The sequence below is a fragment of the Anomaloglossus baeobatrachus genome, chromosome 4, assembly GCF_048569485.1.
Source record: "Anomaloglossus baeobatrachus isolate aAnoBae1 chromosome 4, aAnoBae1.hap1, whole genome shotgun sequence".
Classification (NCBI taxonomy): domain Eukaryota; kingdom Metazoa; phylum Chordata; class Amphibia; order Anura; family Aromobatidae; genus Anomaloglossus; species Anomaloglossus baeobatrachus.
This window is the reverse complement of record NC_134356.1, coordinates 529,748,675-529,764,492: the sequence shown is the minus strand read 5'-3', so window position 1 is coordinate 529,764,492 and position 15,818 is coordinate 529,748,675.

Here is a 15,818-nt window from a genome sequence, read left to right as displayed (position 1 = left end):
AGATGTGAGCAAACCCTAAGGGTACCTTCACACTTTAGCGATGCAGCAGCGATCCGACCAGTGATCTGACCTGGTCAAGATCGCTGCTGCATCGCTACATGGTCGCTGGTGAGCTGTCAAACAGGCAGATCTCACCAGCGACCAGTGACCAGCCCCCAGCCAGCAGCGACGTGCAAGCGACGCTGCGCTTGCATGGAGCCGGCGTCTGGAAGCTGCGGACACTGGTAACTAAGGTAAACATCGGGTATGGTTACCCGATGTTTACCTTAGTTACCAGCTCACACCGCTTAACTTAGCGTGTGCAGGGAGCAGGAGCCGGCACTGGCAGCGTGAGAGCTGCGGAGGCTGGTAACGAAGGTAAATATCGGGTAACCACCTTGGTTACCCGATGTTTACCTTGGTTACAGCTTACCACAGGCTGTCAGACACCGGCTCCTGCTCCCTGCACATTCAGGATTGTTGCTCTCTCACTGTCACACACAGCGATGTGTGCTTATCAGCGGAGAGCAACAATAAAAAAACGAACCAGCACTGTGTGTAACGAGCAGCGATCTCACAGCAGGGGCCAGATCGCTGCTCAGTGTCACACACAGCGAGATCGCTAATGAGGTCACAAAAACCGTGAATCAGCAGCGATCTCAGTAGCGATCTCGCTGTGTGTGAAGTACCCCTTACACAGCAAAACACCACAGGTTCAGAACTATTGCATTCACTGAAAAGTATTATTGGGGGTGTAGGTATAAAGAGAAGTGAACACTTGCCCTTCCTGGAAAACTATAGCGGATGATATACAGTGCCTACAAGTAGTATTCAACCCCCTGCAGATCTAGCAGGTCTGATAAGATGCAAATAAGTTAGAGCCTGCAAACTTCAAACAAGAGCAGGATTTATTAACAGATCCATAAATCTTACAAACCAACAAGTTATGTTGCTCAGTTAAATTTTAATAAATTTTCAACATAAAAGTGCGGGTCAATTATTATTCAACCCCTAGGTTTAATATTTTGTGGAATAACCCTTGTTTGCAATTACAGCTAATAATCGTCTTTTATAAGACCTGATCAGGCCGGCACAGGTCTCTGGAGTTATCTTGGCCCACTCCTCCATGCAGATCTTCTCCAAGTTATCTAGGTTCTTTGGGTGTCTCATGTGGACTTTAATCTTGAGCTCCTTCCACAAGTTTTCAATTGGGTTAAGGTCAGGAGACTGACTAGGCCACTGCAACACCTTGATTTTTTCCCTCTTGAACCAGGCCTTGGTTTTCTTGGCTGTGTGCTTTGGGTCGTTGTCTTGTTGGAAGATGAAATGACGACCCATCTTAAGATCCTTGATGGAGGAGCGGAGGTTCTTGGCCAAAATCTCCAGGTAGGCCGTGCTATCCATCTTCCCATGGATGCGGACCAGATGGCCAGGCCCTTTGGCTGAGAAACAGCCCCACAGCATGATGCTGCCACCACCATGCTTGACTGTAGGGATGGTATTCTTGGGGTCTTATGCAGTGCCATCCAGTCTCCAAACGTCACGTGTGTGGTTGGCACCAAAGATCTCGATCTTGGTCTCATCAGACCAGAGAACCTTGAACCAGTCTGTCTCAGAGTCCTCCAAGTGATCATGAGCAAACTGTAGACGAGCCTTGACATGACACTTTGAAAGTAAAGGTACCTTACGGGTTCGTCTGGAATGGAGACCATTGCGGTGGAGTACGTTACTTATGATATTGACTGAAACCAATGTCCCCACTGCCATGAGATCTTCCCGGAGCTTCTTCCTTGTTGTCCTTGGGTTAGCCTTGACTCTTCAGACAAGCCTGGCCTCGGCACGGGTGGAAACTTTCAAAGGCTGTCCAGGCCGTGGAAGGCTAACAGTAGTTCCATAAGCTTTCCACTTCCGGATGATGCTCCCAACAGTGGAGACAGGTAGGCCCAACTCCTTGGAAAGGGTTTTGTACCCCTTGCCAGCCTTGTGACCCTCCACGATCTTGTCTCTGATGGCCTTGGAATGCTCCTTTGTCTTTCCCATGTTGACCAAGTATGAGTGCTGTTCACAAGTTTGGGGAGGGTCTTAATTAGTCAGAAAAGGCTGGAAAAAGAGATAATTAATCCAAACATGTGAAGCTCATTGTTCTTTGTGCCTGAAATACTTCTTAATACTTTAGGGGAACCAAACAGAATTCTGGTGGTTTGAGGGGTTGAATAATAAATGACCCTCTGAATAAACTTTTCACAATTTAAAAAAATAAAAAAAGAAATAACATTCTTTTTAGCTGCAGTGCATTTCACACTTCCAGGCTGATCTACAGTCCAAATGTCACAATGCCAAGTTAATTCCGAATGTGTAAACCTGCTAAATCTGCAGGGGGTTGAATACTACTTGTAGGTACTGTATAATGTGAAGTGTCATCCGCCTTATAATGGAAAATGGATGTCATAGAGCACTTGGGATTCAATATACTGTAAGTCTGGACCAGAGACGCTTGTTGGTAAGTGCACCAAGAAAAGTAATGTATATACAGGATATTTAATATGTGAAAGTGAATTGAATGTTTCATACTAGTAAAAGTGGACATTGCTTGTAAGGAGAGATGGGCTAACCTACAGATGGTTGGGTTCGGCGGGTTCAGCTGGACTTTTAAAAAAGTCTGGTTCAGAACTAGACTTGACCCGAACTTGATCTTGGACGCCGAACCCCATATAAGTCTAAGGCACCCGAACTTAAGTGTTATAAAATAGTGGTAGTAAGGGCTAGTCTTATGAGGGACTATGTGAGTAGAGGGAAACCGGAGATCCTAGCCTTACCCTCAGACTAGGGGGCCCTGTGCTATCCCTATTCTCAGAGATATCCCTAATGGTGGGGATGTCTGAGTCTTCTTCGTGACCCTTCTCTTGACCAGCCCTGATCTTATACCCCTCCCTCTCCACCAGTGAGGGCCGGAACATGGGTGTCATTTAACCCACAGAAATATACAAATAGGGGAAAACCAAAACTCTGTCACACAGACGCACACACAGAGGTATAAAACAATAAAAGATTAGGAGGAAAACAAGAGCTGGGTGGAAACAACAAGACTATATGTAACTCCACAACAACACCAAGCACAAAGCAACTATTTCTCCAGCAAGTCTGGGACACAACAACTCACAGACCAACACAGCATAAACTATAGGTGGAATAGGTAGAAGATTATCTCAAGTCTAAAAATGAGAGAAGCAGAAGTGATTGGCTTCCATACATGATTTGATCAAAGAAGCAGGCTAGAATAAGCTAACTCTTGCTAACCTGTCTAAGAATGAGCAGACAGCAGGTCAACGATCGGGTCTGCCTGAGTAGATCAGAAACACCAGAAAGATCATCAGACGGAGTGTCAGACTCTGCAATGTGAACAAAGCCTGACGCTGCCATGACAGTGAGTGAGTTTTGGTGCAAAACTCCATGTGACAGCTAGGGGGCTGCAAAAGGAATTAAAATGGGGATTAAACAGGACAATTATATTTACCAAATTTGTATGTGGCTGTCACACTTCTTACCAGTCTGCTCATTAAACCTCATGAATATTCACTAATTCCTCTGCCTACCCTCTGTGAGAGTGTCTGTGATTGGTTGCAGTCAGACTGCCGGCATGCTGGTGTCCTCACACAAGCTGTCTGGGTCCCAGGTGTAGTATAAAAATAAATAAATAATTGGAAAAAATGGTGTAGGGTGCCCTGTATTTTGATACCCAGCACAGATAAACCAGACAGCTGGAGGCTGCAGCCCCCAGCTGTGTGCATTATTTTGGCTTTGTATCAAAATGCAAGGGACCCCGTGGCACTCCCAACAGTTTAATCCCCTGAATGCTGTGATCAATGTGACCGCAACCGGGCCTTGCAGGGTAAGGGGCCCAGCATCCGCCCTGCAGAGAAGCAGCCAGCTCCTCTCAGTGAGAGAGGAGATGCGCTCTTCAGTGGCATACCGCCAATGGCAACAGACCACGTGGCCACTATGGGGCCTGTGAATCAGGGGGGCCCTGTGCAAGGGCAGCACCGGTAAACCCTCACCCGTGGGTCCCTGCTCATCATCGCATGAAGTAATAATAAGAGAGGGAGCAGAGCGCTCCACTCCATCATTTATCATTCTCCCCCTGTGCCTGCCCTCGATATCTCAGCACAGCAGAGCATGGTGACATCACTACTGCATGCCGCTGTGCTGAGAGATGCAGGATACTCTGACCGGAGCAGCGGGGGAATGAGGAGACGAGAGAATTGTTGTTTATTTCCATTCCCTTCTTTCAAAAAGATACTAAATTCTAACAATTTTCAAAAACATTATACGTAAACCAAAATGCTACCATTAAATTACATCTCGGCTTGGAAAAAATATCCCTCACATGGCTATTTCGATTGGTTGAAACACATTAATAAAAAATGGCAATGATTACTATGTTTTGAGGCCCGAAATACCAGTGTAAATAAGGGGCTGAGGTCTAAAACAAGTGGTATGAGGGTGTTAAAGGGGTTTTCCAGTGAAAACAAGTTATTGCTTATTCATAAGGTAGGCGATAAATTACTTATCAGTGGGTGTCCAACATCTGGAACCCAAACCAATTAACATAACAGGAAATGCCTGACTGCCTATCTATTAATTCACTATGAAGCTACGAAAAAAAGCTGAGCGCAGAGGTCAGCAGCCCCATAGGAGATGACTTGAACACAGGTCACATATGCGCACTGCCACTTTATTCTAATGGGGATAAAAGTTTCCTGTTCTGCCGTTCGGTCCAAGCTTTACTGGTTGGACCCCCAGAAATCAATAAATTATCACCTATCTTTTGGATAGATGATAATTTGTTTTCACTAAACAACTCCTGTAAGTGAATCTTTTGACTAAAGGCCGCTTTACACGCTACGACATCGCTAGCAATTGCTAGCAATGTCGAGCGTGATAGCACCCGCCCCCGTCGGTAGCACGATATGTGGTGATCGCTGCCGTAGCGAACGTTATCGCTATGGCAGCGTCACACGCACATACCTTCTCTGCGACGTCGCTGTGACCAGCGAACCGCATCCTTTCTAAGGGGGTGGTTCGTTCAGCATCACAGCGACGTCACAGCAGTGTCACTGAACCGCCGCCCAATAGAAAAGGAGGGGAGGAGATGAGCGGCCGGAACATGCCGCCCACCTCCTTCCTTCCTCCTTTTCCGGTGGACGCAGGTAAGGTGATGTTCCTCGTTCCTGCGGTGTCACACATAGCGATGTGTGCTGCCGCAGGAACGACAAACAACATCGTTACTGCAGCAGCAACGATAATTGGGAAGAGGGGGGCATGTCACCGATGAGCGATTTTAAACGTTTTTGCGACTATTCAAAATCGCTCATAGGTGTCACACGCAACAACATCGCTAAAGCGGCTGGATGTGCGTCACAAATTCCATGACCCCTACGAGATCGCTTTAGCCATCTCGTAGCGTGTAAAGCCACCTTAAGGCCTCAGTTCCAGTTGCATTTTGCACTGACAAGCACAATCCGACACACATCGGATTGCAATCACACCAGTGCAGAACTATGGTACAGTGTCCATCTGCATCCTGACCTGCGGGTCTGCAAGTCTCTTCCACAGGTGAAAGCAGGAGACCGCAGCTGCTTGTACCCACGATCAGGGTTCGGGTGCTGTGGTCTCTTGCTTGTGTTCTCCCTATGGAGGACGCATGCGATTCCGCAGCAAAGAATTGACATGCTGCGGTCTGGAAACGCTGCAAACACTGATCGTGGAAGCGCAGCCTTATAGTGGAGCAATGACTGTAAAGCACGGAAGGCTCCTGCACATCTCCTGTGCACCATAACTGATGTATAATTACAGTAGTTTGCAGTAGAAGATCTTTGGTGACAATGTATCACCGATCCACAGGTTAGGTAGGTGATAATTTATTGATTGGTGGAACCAGACCAGTGGAAACCGCACCGATTGGAAGAATCAGGAACTTTTATCCCTGACTGGACACTTGTATCCTCATTATAACATGTAGCGACATTCAGATTTGTGACCGCACCCCCATTCATCCACTTTGGGGCGGCCAGAAAAAGCAAAGCATAGCGCTCGCAGCTATTGAGGGAATGAATGGATCAGGGGTCAAGTAGGACATGAGCTCCAGTCTATGAGGGATACAAGTTGCACATTTTGCAGATTGGTGCAGGTCTCAGCAATCAGACCCCACTGATCAATAAGTTATCACTTATCCTTCAGACATGTTCACACATTCAGTATTTGGTCAGTATCTTACATCAGTATTTGTAACCAAATCCAAGAGTGGGTGAAAAATGCAGAGGTAGTGCCAGAGTTTCTATTATACTTTTCTTCTGATTTTACCACTCCTGGTTTTGGCTACAATTACTGAGGTAAAATACTGACCAAATACTCAATGTGTGCACCTCGCCGTAGAAGAGGCAATTACTTGTTTTCACCAGAGAACCTATGTAAGTGCATATTTGCTGCAGTGTAATTATCACTGGACAGGGAGGGGTTAAATGTTCAAGTATTTAATCTCTATTGGAAATAATCTCCCCTTATTGATAGAGAGAAAAAGTGAAAAAAAAAAAGTGACCTCCATAAACAACACAATCCACCATACCAAAACCAATACCACCACATACAAGGGAAAAATACCGCCACTCTGTGACCAGACCACATATTATAACCAGATAGTGACCGAATACATCCACATACAGGGGAGAAATACTACCACTCCATGACCAGACAACATATTACCACCACATAGGGACCGAATACAACCACATACAAGGGAGAAATACCGCCACACTATGACCAAACCACATAGTGACCGAATAATACCGCATACAAGGGAGAAATACCACCATAGCGTGACCGGACCACATATTACCACCACATAGTGACCGAAAACAACCACATACAAGGGTAAAATACCAACACCTCATGACCAGACCACATAGTGACCGAATAATACTACAATAGTGATCATGAATAAAAAACAAATTTGGAGACGTCAGTGGTTTTATAGAATTAAAGAACAATTTAAATTTTACTCAGAAATATACCTATAAATAGAAAAATCAAAAAAACTGTACATTTTGCAGTGGTCTCTTAATTTTTGCCAGAGCTGTATATATAGAGCACACCACTAATAAATGACAATGAATAAACTTTATTAAACAGCACACATGTTACAAGTATACAAATAAAATTATTTAAAATCACGGGATATGAAACCCCCAATAAGACCATCAGTCACCCAGCCACAATATAAACAATGTGAAAAACTGGAATCCCAGAAAAGTCAATAATGCTATACAATAACCAATACGTGTGGGGTTAGTTTTTGCATTGTTTATTTTGCAGCATTGACTTTTCTGGGGTTCCAGTTTTTCACATTGTTTATATTGTGGCTGGGTGACTGATGGTCTTATTGGGGGTTTCATTCCCCGTGGTTTTAAATTGTTTTATTTGTATACTTGTAACATTGTGTGCTGTTTAATAAAGGTTTTTCATTGTCATTTATTAGTGGTGTGCTCTATATATACATATGCTGGCGCTTTTTTCTTTCCCTCCACTTGGGCATTCACCAGCATGAAGCACACCTTTTATTATGACTTAGCTATTTTCAGCTGTTCATCCCGTTTTGTTTTCTGCCATATGCACTAAAGATGAGCGATGTTCGAATCGAACCGTTCGCCAATTTCAAATTCGAGTTGTTTTGGGCGGTGTTCGAGTCGTTCGACGAACTCGAACGATTTGCTTCATGTTCGACAGTTCGAGTTAACGTTCGATAACGGTTCGTTCACCAAAAGCGTGGCTTTTCACAGTATGGTGTTAGGGCCAGGTGGACGGGCAGACCCAGGAGGTGGATCCACTGGGCCGAACTCCTTGATGAAGGTAAGGGGTCCGGTAGCTGGAGCACTACGGGTAGCAGGACAGACCGTGCACAAGAGTAGAAAGGGGAAGTCCCTGGGACCACGGAGTCACTGATGATAGTCCGGGTGACGGAGCTCAGGTTCGGAAGCCGAGATGTTGTCAGGCGGAGTCCGGAACCGATGGAGCGAGAGGACGGGTCACCACAGGGATCAGAGATGGAATGGATTGTCAGGATGGCAGATAGTCAGCGTTCGGGGTTCGAGATTCGGCAGGACCGGATGGCGAGGCAGGATCGGCTCTAGAAGAGAGAGAGGTGAGTATATCACAGGAACACAAGGAGACCTGACTTCTAGCTTGGGAAACACGAAGAACAGGCCCCGCCCACTTGGACACTAACCCCTTTTATACCCTGTACCTGTGTGCTCAATTTCCTGTCAGTGGACGCTGGCCCTTTAAGAAAGGGTCAATGACCGCGCGCGCGCCCTAACGCGCATGCGTGAGGCCCGGGTGCCAGAAGCCAGGGCAGGGAGCGGTGAGGAGGAAGCAGGAGAGCCGGGCTGGGGCTGAGTAGCCGACGGGCACCGGGAGCGGGGACCAGGACGCCTGGGGACCGCAGGCAATGGAGGCTGGAGACCGGGGAGCGGCGGACGCCGGACAGAGGAACCGGGGAGCGACGCAGGGAAGCCGGGGAGCGTGGCAGGTGAGCCGGGGAGCAGAGCAGGGGACCCGGGGAGCGTGACATATGGCTATGTGCGCATGTTGCGTATTTGCATGCGTCCTGCGTCCCCAGCACAATCACTCTCTCTTTCCTACTCACCGATCAGCTGCACGGCTGTCACAAAGCTCCAGCGGCTTTTCTTCTTTTGAAAATGGCTGCCGCTCATTATTCAATCTGGTATTCCCTGCTTTCCCCGCCCACCGGCGCCCATGATTGGTTGCAGTCAGACACGCCCCCACGTTGAGTGGCAGCTGTCTCACTGCAAAAAAAAATCAGTACCCCCCCCACGCCCCCCTCCCCGCAACTGGGACAGGAAGGCACGTATCAGGGGAGTACCCACGTTCTCCCGGGGTTCCCAGGACCTATCCTCAGGACCATACCCTGCCCAGTCCACCAGGAAGAACTGACGGCCCCGTACGGTTTTCATGGCCACGATATCTCTTACCGCATAGATGTCGTCATCGGCAATAGGAGGAGGAGCCGAACTGGCAGCAGCGGAGAAGGGACCAAGGACAACCGGCTTGAGCAGGGAGACGTGGAAGGAGTTGGGTATCCTCATCGTGGCCGGGAGCTGCAGCTTGTAGGAGACCTCATTGATCTTGCTGAGGACTTTAAACGGCCCAATGTAGCGAGGTCCCAGCTTGTAGGATGGTAGCTTCAATCGGACGTACTTGGAAGCAAGCCAGACGAGGTCTCCTGGAGAGAAACACGGAGGGTCCAGACGCCTCTTGTCTGCGTGTCTCTTCATCCGCAGGGAAGCACGTCCAAGGGACGCCTTGACAGAGTCCCAAATCGTTGCAAAGTCACGGGCTACAGCATCAGCAGCAGGGACATCCGAGGAAGAGGATACAGGCAATGGGACGGAAGGCTGAAGTCCGTAAACGACATGGAAGGGAGAGCTGGAGGAGGACTCACTGACGTGGTGGTTATGGGAGAATTCAGCCCAAGGAAGAAGCGTGGACCAGTCGTCATGATGGGCGTTGACGTAGTGACGTAAGAAGGAGGTCAAGATCTGATTGACCCGTTCCACTTGGCCGTTCGACTGAGGATGGTAGGCTGAAGAAAAGTCCAGAGTCACTCCCAGATGTTTGCAGAGAGCCCTCCAGAAGCGGGAGGTAAACTGAGTTCCTCTGTCGGACACAATGTGTGATGGAAAGCCATGCAAGCGGAAGATGTGTTGTATATAGGCGTCAGCGAGTTCCTGGGCAGAGGGCAGTCCAGCCATAGGGACGAAATGAGCCATTTTAGAGAACCGATCCACAACGACCCATATGACTGTGTGTCCGGAGGACAGTGGCAAGTCCGTAATAAAGTCCATCGCAATGTGTTGCCACGGGACTGAGGGTATAGGCAGAAGACGGCCATATGGCAGGTGTTTGGGCGTCTTGTTCCTGGCACAAGAGGAGCAGGCTGAGACAAAAGAAGCGACATCCGTCCGAAGGGATGGCCACCAGTAATGACGTACAATCGTACTCCATGTTCTCTTCTGACCAGCATGACCGGCTATTTTTGAGGCATGGCCCCAGTGTAACACTTTTTGCCTGTCAGTCTCAGAGACATAGGTCTTCCCGGGTGGTATCTGGGCCAGGGTGACAGGAGTCACCGGAATGATTTTACTAGGGCAGATGATGGGCTGGGATGTCTCCTCCTCCTGCTCCATGGGCATGAATGACCTGGACAAGGCATCTGCGCGTACATTCTTGTCCGCGGGTCGGAAATGGAGCTGGAAATCGAATCTGGCAAAGAACAAGGACCGCCTGGCTTGCCGTGGGTTCAGTCGCTGAGCAGACCGCAGGTATTCCAGGTTCTTGTGGTCCGTGTAAATAATAACGGGGTACACTGCTCCTTCCAGAAGGTAGCGCAATTCCTCCAGAGCCAGTTTGACTGCCAATAGCTCTCGGTCACCGATGGTGTAGTTGCGTTCAGGCGCTGAGAAGCTCTTGGAGAAGAAACCGCAAGTCACCATCTTCCCGGAGGAGGACTTCTGCATGAGCACTGCTCCGGCTCCCAAGGAGGAGGCATCCACCTCCAAGGTGAACTGTCGGTTTAACTCCGGACGGTGGAGCACAGGAGAGGAGGCAAATGCCCGCTTCAGGGAGCCAAACGCGGCGTCGGCCGCAGGTGACCAGTCCTTTGGATTAGCCCCCTTCTTGGTCAAGGCGGAGAGAGAAGCAGTCAGAGCCGAGAAGTGAGGAATGAACTGGCGGTAATAGTTGGCGAATCCCAGAAAGCGTTGGATTGCCTTTAGTCCAGAAGGAGGAGGCCAGTTGAGAATGGAAGAGACCTTCTTCGGATCCATCTGCAGTCCGGTATCGGAGATGACGTAACCCAGGAAGGGAAGAGAAGACTGCTCGAAGACACACTTCTCGTACTTGGCGTACAGACGATTCTCCCTCAGTCGTCGTAGTACCAGCTGCACGTTCTCTCTGTGGGTCTGGAGGTCCGGAGAAAAGACCAGAATGTCATCAAGATACACCACCACACAGACGTAGAGAAGGTCTCGGAACACGTCGTTCACCAATTCCTGAAAGACTGCTGGTGCGTTACACAGGCCGAAGGGCATCACACAGTATTCATAGTGCCCATCGCGAGTATTGAACGCGGTCTTCCATTCGTCCCCAGAGCGGATGCGGACCAGGTTGTAGGCACCCCGAAGATCCAACTTGGTGAACACACGAGCTCCTCTAAGCCGATCAAACAATTCGGGGATGAGCGGCAGGGGGTACTTGTTTTTCACGGTGATTTGGTTCAATCCCCGGTAGTTTATGCATGGGCGTAGGTCACCTTCTTTCTTCTTAACGAAGAAGAAGCCTGCTCCAGCAGGAGAGGAGGATCTCCGAATGAATCCCCTTGCCAGGCTCTCTGTGATGTAAGTAGACATGGCCCTTGTTTCGGCAGGAGACAGCGGATATATCCGTCCTCGAGGTGGTGTAGTTCCCGGGAGCAGGTCGATGGCACAATCGTAAGGACGATGTGGCGGAAGTACCTCTGATTCCTTTTTGTCAAAGACGTCCGCGAAGGACCAATAGGCCGAGGGCAGTCCCGGTAGGGACTCTGGAACCGGAGGTCGTCGGATGGGTTGTATGGTCTTCAGACAGTTCTCATGGCAAGAAGAGCCCCATCGGGTGATTTCACCAGTGCCCCAGCTGACTGACGGTTCGTGTGTCCTTAACCAGGGGAGTCCCAGCAGGATTTGATGGGACATGTGTGGGAGGACGTAGAGAGCGATGTTCTCGGTGTGCAGGGCACCGATACGCAGTTCGATCGGCCTGGTGATCCACGAGATGGTGTCAGAGAGGGGTCTCCCATCCACAGAGGCAATCACGAGGGGTTTGTCGAGTGGAGTAACAGGCACCTGGTACTTGTCCACCGTGGCCTGCTGGATGAAATTGCCTGCTGCCCCGGAATCGAGGTACGCCTCGGCCGTGAACCGCGTCTCTCCCGTTGTCACTTGAACAGTCCACGTAACCGGGTCTGAGAGAGTCCCAGCACCTAGGGTGGCCTCTCCTACCAAGCCTAGGCTTTGGAGTTTCCCGTCCTCTCTGGACAGGAGCGTAGAAGGTGTGTGCCCTCTCCGCAGTAGAAGCAGAGGCCCTTGGCGAGCCGCTCTGCTCGGCGTTGTTCAGACTGCCGCACACGGTCGATCTGCATGGGCTCGTGGACGGAGACACCAGATGCCGTTGACTGAAGTACGGCGGGCTTCTGCGGAGGAGAGGAATGCCGTACCGGTCGTCTCTCACGGGACACCTCTTTGGATCGCTCCTGAAAGCGAATGTCCACTCGAGTCGCTAGGGTAATCAGGGCATCCAGGGTGGACGGTACGTCACGACCAGCCAGCTCATCTTTAATTCGACCCGAGAGTCCTTCCCAGAAGGCGGCGGTTAGAGCCTCGTTGTTCCACCCGAGTTCCGAAGCCAAGGTGCGAAAACGGATGGCATATTGACCCACCGTCAGAGTCCCCTGACGTAACCGGAGAAGAGATGAGGCAGACGCGGAGGCGCGTCCGGGCTCGTCAAAGGTGCCACGAAATGCCTGCAGGAACTCCTGGATGTTCGTGGTCACAGGGTCCTCCTTCTCCCACAAGGGGTTCATCCACGCCAATGCCTCACCCTCTAGATGGGACATCATGAAGGCGACCTTGGCTTGGTCGGAGGCAAACAAATGCGGCAGCTGCGTGAAATGGAGGGAGCATTGGTTTATGAATCCCCTGCAGGTCTTGGGATCACCGGCGTACCGGGGTGGTGAGGCCAAACGAAGCCTGGAAGCATCCGAGGAGGCTGCCACGGGAGCTGGAGCCGTGGATTGTCTAGTGGAAGCCCGAGATGCTGAAGATGTAACCGACGCTTGTAGCGTGTTCAGGCGGGCGTCCACAGAAGACATAAAGTTCAGCATGCGGGTCTGAGTCTCACGCTGGCGTGTGAGTTCTTCCTGAAAGGCCGCTAGTGCTTCGGCGGGATCCATGGCCTGTTCTTACTGTTAGGGCCAGGTGGACGGGCAGACCCAGGAGGTGGATCCACTGGGCCGAACTCCTTGATGAAGGTAAGGGGTCCGGTAGCTGGAGCACTACGGGTAGCAGGACAGACCGTGCACAAGAGTAGAAAGGGGAAGTCCCTGGGACCACGGAGTCACTGATGATAGTCCGGGTGACGGAGCTCAGGTTCGGAAGCCGAGATGTTGTCAGGCAGAGTCCGGAACCGATGGAGCGAGAGGACGGGTCACCACAGGGATCAGAGATGGAACGGACTGTCAGGATGGCAGATAGTCAGCGTTCGGGGTTCGAGATTCGGCAGGACCGGATGGCGAGGCAGGATCGGCTCTAGAAGAGAGAGAGGTGAGTATATCACAGGAACACAAGGAGACCTGACTCCTAGCTTGGGAAACACGAAGAACAGGCCCCGCCCACTTGGACACTAACCCCTTTTATACCCTGTACCTGTGTGCTCAATTTCCTGTCAGTGGACGCTGGCCCTTTAAGAAAGGGTCAATGACCGCGCGCGCGCCCTAACGCGCATGCGCGAGGCCCGGGTGCCAGAAGCCAGGGCAGGGAGCGGTGAGGAGGAAGCAGGAGAGCCGGGCTGGGGCTGAGTAGCCGACAGGCGCCGGGAGCGGGGACCAGGACGCCTGGGGACCGCAGGCAATGGAGGCTGGAGACCGGGGAGCGGCGGACGCCGGACAGAGGAACCGGGGAGCGACGCAGGGAAGCCGGGGAGCGTGGCAGGTGAGCCGGGGAGCAGAGCAGGGGACCCGGGGAGCGTGACATATGGCTATGTGCGCATGTTGCGTATTTGCATGCATCCTGCGTCCCCAGCACAATCACTCTCTCTTTCCTACTCACCGATCAGCTGCACGGCTGTCACAAAGCTCCAGCGGCTTTTCTTCTTTTGAAAATGGCTGCCGCTCATTATTCAATCTGGTATTCCCTGCTTTCCCCGCCCACCGGCGCCCATGATTGGTTGCAGTCAGACACGCCCCCACGTTGAGTGGCAGCTGTCTCACTGCAAAAAAAAAATCACACCCGCCTGCGGGCGGGTGTATATCGTGCAGTAAAATAAATAAATAAATAATTTAAAAAAAACAACCTGCGGTTCCCCCTAATTTTGATACCAGCCAAGATAAAGCCACACGGCTGGAGGATGGTATTGTCAGGATGGGGAGCCCCACGTTATGGGGAGCCCACCACCCTAACAATATCAGCCAGCAGCCGCCCGGAATTGCCGCATCCATTATATGCGACAGTCCCGGGACTCTACCCAGCTCATCCCGAATTGCCCTGGTGCGATGACAATCGTTGTAATAAGGTTAGGTTAATCATGACAGGCGTCTCCCAGAGATACCTTCCATGACTAACCTGTAAGTGAAAGTAAATAAACACACGCAACGAAAAATCCTTTATTTGGAAAAACAGACAAAAAAAACCCCTCTTTTACCACTTTATTAATCCCCAAACACCCAGCCAGGTCCGAAGTAATCCACACGACGCTTTCAGCTCTGCTAAATGAAGCTGACAGGGAGTGCCGTAGAACACGAGCACTCTGTGTCAGCTCCACGCAGCAAACTGAAGTGAGCCGCACTGTCACCGGAGACTTCACTCAGGTACTGCCGGGGTGTGTGCGGTGATGATGATGAGTGCGGTAGTGCCGGGGTGTGTGCGGTGATGATGATGAGTGCGGTAGTGCCGGGGAGTGTGTGGGGATGATGATAGGAGTGGTCCTTCTAGCTACTGGGATCTAGCCACAACCCAGGCTCCATTGCAGATCCCCTTCGGCAGGAAGCAGCAGGACTGAATGCAGGGTGCGCTGCGTGACGTCACAGTTAGCAGACGCAGCCAGGGTGGCACATGAACAATTTGAAGGCTCAGTGCAGCCCCAGCCAACATAGAAACAGGCGTCCCAGCGGCCTCAGCACTGCCGCTGGTGGTGCCACCTGGGGCCCCCTGCCCTACCCCAGCCTGCGGTCACGAGCCTGGGGCCCTATGCGCAGCATGGGGGACCCACTAAGGACCCGGGACTACCAGGGGATTCCCCGGCACCCCAGTGGCCCAGTCTGACCCTGATGGTGCGTGTGAAACATTGCACTGCACTCACATGTCGTCCTAGTGTAGTGCGATATATGGCGAGACAGGCAGTGGTTGAAAAGGAGAAAGTGCTCTCTACCTCTTCTCTGCAGCTGTGATCTGATAGCAAGATCGGATCACAGTCGCATGACCCTTGGCTCACATTCACAGCAGAGAAAGAGCCAAGGGTCATTAGCATATCCCTTCCGATACTTTTGCATCAAAAGCTATGCTCAAGTGGAACCAAGGCCTTAAGTACTTGTCTGGCACAGTTAATTGTTGCAACGAGAGGTGACATGAGCTAATGATGTCCCATCTACAAATACATGGCAAAACGCATAATTGCTAGCTATTATTCACGTATATTACTTGACAGGCTATAGTTAGTGGACATACTGGTAAAAGCACAACTTGGGTGAAGATTTTGGGGCCCCACTTTTCCCTACTTTGTCTAAAACCATCCCTGACTAGGACAATGGTAGCAGCTCTGTATGACACGTAGGTAAAGTTACCCAAAGAGTTCAGGACTACGTGGAAAATAGTGATTCCAGAAAAGATGGTGCCAAACTACATTGGGTGGTGGACGAAGATTGTCGCAAGTGCCAACAGTGTGAGTTAACTAAGCCTCCAGAACAGAGGGCACCCACCCAAGTAATAAGCACAATAAGCCGCTGGAAGTGTTAATGA